The sequence below is a fragment of the Oncorhynchus keta genome, chromosome 35 (assembly GCF_023373465.1).
Source record: "Oncorhynchus keta strain PuntledgeMale-10-30-2019 chromosome 35, Oket_V2, whole genome shotgun sequence".
Classification (NCBI taxonomy): domain Eukaryota; kingdom Metazoa; phylum Chordata; class Actinopteri; order Salmoniformes; family Salmonidae; genus Oncorhynchus; species Oncorhynchus keta.
In genome coordinates this window covers 68665003-68669097 of record NC_068455.1, presented here as the reverse complement: position 1 = coordinate 68669097, position 4095 = coordinate 68665003, and positions in this window count along the sequence as shown.

Sequence of the window (4095 nt, the reverse complement as noted above, 5' to 3'; positions counted from 1 at the left end):
CCACACCTTATCATACGTGAGGTAATGTATCTTGTGATGTAGTGTTAATGTGGAATGACACCTCCTGGCCATAGAGATAAGGGTGACACACACACACACACACACACACACACACACACACACACACACACACACACACACACACACACACACACACACACACACACACACACACACACACACACACACACACACACACACACACACACACACACACACACACACACACACACACACACACACACACACACACACACACACACACACACACACACACACACACACACAGTAAAAACAGGTGAATCAGACACTTGCCCCTCCCACATCTGGCTCTTTCACAATCTATCATCACATCCTGCTTTACAGAGAGAGAAAGAGAGAGCGAAAGAGAGAGAACTTCTTGATTAACTGACAAACATTCCAGGAGTAATTATATAATGCTAAAGCCAATCATAGTGAGTTGTATCTACAATTAATAACAATGTATTACTATAACAATTGATTGAGAGTGTAAGAGAGAGAGAGGTACAATCAGAGATTAAAACCCTGTTGTAACCTTTATTATTGACCCCTCGAACAGCATCATAAGTACCTTGATCTACTTTAGACAGTTGATTATAAACACCATACAACTGCAGATGTTTGAAAGGAAATTGAAGAAAGTAGCTGAGTTAGTGGTGTCGTGTCTTTACTATCATTAACTGAAGACTTTTCAGATATTTTATTTGATCAATTAGTCTTCGAATTAATGAATTATTTACTTTACCTCACAATAGTCTCATTCCAAACGTCGTAAGTTGTTGGTTATCTGTCATCCATACATCAATTGTCTGAAATCATTTATTTATTACTAACTAAGTAATTCACAGAAATGAATAAACAAACAGACAAACAAACAAACAAACAAGGTAAATGTGGTTACATGAAATGAGAATGTGCCCTAGTGGGCTAAACCGGCATCGCGGCTTGTTAGACAAAAGGGGAAGTGGGGGTTGACTAAGAAGTCACTACAGAGTGATAATTATAACAATTGAAATGCTAATCCCTTGCACATGAACGCTCACTCATTCGGGAACAATTGCAATCAATATATACAGTGGGGCAAAAAAGTATTTAGTCAGCCACCAATTGTGCAAGTTCTCCCACTTAAAAAGATGAGAGAGGCCTGTAATTTTCATCATAGGTACACTTCAACTATGACAGACAAAATTAGAAAAAAAATTGTTCTTCGCGTTGTCGTTCTTCGTGTTCAATGATACCGAATTCCTAGCTGCAGACTAGTAATTAATATCAAAGACTTGTTCTTATTCTGTCGGAGTTTAACCACGTGGTATGGTTAAAAGATTCAGCAATGGTCTACAACCTTTGTCTCCCCTAATGGAGAAAAACATGGTCTGCAACCTTTAGCCATCTCGTAATTGAGGTAAGCTTGGTCCGCTGATCGAAAACCCAAGTGGGGGTTTTATTCGGAAGGGCCGAAAAGGGTCTGTCCCAGGATGTCTGACCCTAACTGGGCTCAGGGGCGGTCCTCTGATTTAGTTCAAATCAAAAGGGAATTGTATTTTTCTTCATTAAACAGTCCAAAATCATATTACACAATTATACAAACAGTATCATACTCACTCATTCATCTTATACAACAATTAGATGTAAACCTCATATCTGAGGCTATTATATAAACAGTGTTATGATAATGTGGCCACACCGTCTCCCATGAGCTTCCCCAAGTTGTGACAAATGGACCAGTTCGTAGCTGGATTCTTCACCGATCTTTTATACTTTCTCCGGAACATGACATTTGTTCGTACCTCAAGTTCTGTGAGGTGGAAGGAATTCCTTTGTTCTCTATGAAAATTTACTCTGCCTCTTATACTGTGTGTCCATGAGGAGATCCTCAGGAATTTACGACATCTCTCTGACCACAGCAACCTAGTTGAAGGAGGCAAGTCATGACAGTGGGTATTAAATCAATAGATTAGCGGTGGTGTTTATTGTTTGGTGAACAAACTTGCCCAATCAAATCTATCCAATGATCAGTCAGGGGCAAATCTTAACTTCCACCCATTTAGAATTTCCATTCCCATTGACATCAACGCGTGACTAATTGAAAATTCGACCTAAGTGGAGTTTAGTATTACCACATGTTACACACCAACAAGTTAACATTTAACATTATTACCAGATACCCATATTGATTCATCAACATATATACATAATGATTAGTAATGATTGTTGATTAATATTCATATTCACTATTTGACATGAAATATATTGTGGAAATATATTGTGATGAGCCTGAATGGACAAGATTATAACAGTAAAGCAAATAAATATCTCATGATCAAATCAGAAAAGAGCATTATAAAGCTTCACCCTAGTGTGGTGACCTCTACCACAGTTTACACAGCTCTGAAGTATCATGACTGTGCTGATAACAAACCCCAAACTCCTTATAGAGGGGCTAAGTGAATGTTGTCTGAACTCTATGGAGGAGGGTCATTATGTCCGAAACTCTAGTTGATTGTGAACGTTAAATATTTAAACAATTAGTTTGATCAAAGTCATTTTAATTCCTTCAATCTCTAAAGATCAGCAGTGAAGGAATTCAATCTCTAAAGATCAGCAGTGAAGGAATTCAATCTCTAAAGATCAGCAGTGAAGGAATTCAATCTCTAAAGATCAGCAGTGAAGGAATTCAATCTCTAAAGATCAGCAGTGAAGGAATTCAATCTCTAAAGATCAGCAGTGAAGGAATTCAATCACTAAAGATCAGCAGTGAAGGAATTCAATCGCTAAAGATCAGCAGTGAAGGAATTCAATCGCTAAAGATCAGCAGTGAAGGAATTCAATCGCTAAAGATCAGCAGTGAAGGAATTCAATCGCTAAAGATCAGCAGTGAAGGAATTCAATCGCTAAAGATCAGCAGTGAAGGAATTCAATCACTAAAGATCAAACTTTTCAGAAAAATAATCAAACTTTTCAGGAAAAAAATGTACTGCTGAAGCATCAGTCTAGCTTGTGTTCCTCTACCACTGTTTACACAGCGCTACAGTAGCAGTGGGGTAAAACCCAGGATAGAGGGGCTGAGTGAACATGGTCTGGACTGTGGAGGAGGGTCATTGTGTCAGAAGAGATGTTGTACCTGCAGCCCAAAAATCTGAGGGGGAACAAAGTACAAGAGGAGGCTTGAGGGAGTTCTGGAGGGAGCTAGGCCGTCAGTCCGGAAGGTGGAGAATTTAGCATGTTTCAAACACCTGAATCTTCTTTTTTCTGCAATCGACACAGATCCTACCCTCTCACATATACTATGTTAGCCCAGGGTTATGGAGAGAACAATTCGTTTTTGTCTGCCCTGAATGCTTATTCATTGGCCTTTGCTCCCGCCTTTAACGAAACATTAGGGGAAAACCCTGTCCATCCGCTAGTGAGATGTTAGACCAGGGCAGGCAGGGTACAGACTTACCCTCTACTGAGATGTTAGACCAGGGCAGGCAGGGTACAGACTTACCCTCTAGTGAGATGTTAGACCAGGGCAGGCAGGGTACAGACTTACCCTCTAGTGAGATGTTAGACCAGGGCAGGCAGGGTACAAACTTACCCTCTAGTGACATGTTAGACCAGGGCAGGCAGGGTACAGACTTACCCTCTAGTGACATGTTAGACCAGGGAAGGCTGAGTACAGACCTACCCTCTAGTTAGTTGTTAGACCAGGGTAGACAGTGTGCAGACTCACCCTCTAGTTAGTTGTTAGACCAGGGCAGGCAGTGTGCAGACTCACCCTCTAGTGAGATGTTAGACCAGGGTAGACAGTGTGCAGACTCACCCTCTAGTTAGTTGTTAGACCAGGGTAGACAGTGTGCAGACTCACCCTCTAGTGAGATGTTAGACCAGGGTAGACAGTGTGCAGACTCACCCTCTAGTTAGTTGTTAGACCAGGGTAGACAGTGTGCAGACTCACCCTCTAGTGAGATGTTAGACCAGGGTAGACAGTGTGCAGACTCACCCTCTAGTTAGTTGTTAGACCAGGGTAGACAGTGTGCATACTCACCCTCTAGTGAGATGTTAGACCAGGGTAGACAGTGTGCAGACTCACCC